This window comes from Phaethon lepturus, unplaced genomic scaffold, assembly GCF_000687285.1.
Source record: "Phaethon lepturus isolate BGI_N335 unplaced genomic scaffold, ASM68728v1 scaffold29173, whole genome shotgun sequence".
In the NCBI taxonomy this organism is placed as follows: Eukaryota; Metazoa; Chordata; class Aves; order Phaethontiformes; family Phaethontidae; genus Phaethon; species Phaethon lepturus.
This window is the reverse complement of record NW_010527465.1, coordinates 1-278: the sequence shown is the minus strand read 5'-3', so window position 1 is coordinate 278 and position 278 is coordinate 1.

Genomic DNA, 278 nt, shown 5'->3' with positions numbered 1-278 from the left:
GAGACGGGTCAGAGCTGGGAGCCTGTTGCCGCCGGGCGAGACCGTTCTGGGCAAGGCGCTGGAAGTAGCGAGGCATGGGGGAATTAGGGAAATAATCTGTCGCTGTTGATCCCAGAGGCGGGAATTTGCAGCATTGTGCCGGGCCCCAGGCACGGAAGAGGGGGAGAGCCAGGCCAGCGGATGTGTGAGCAGAGCTCCCAGCTGGAATGCACCAGCTCAGCAAGGGATTGTCCTCCCCGGGCCGGGCAGGCGCTGCGCCGTGATCCTGGTGCCCGTGA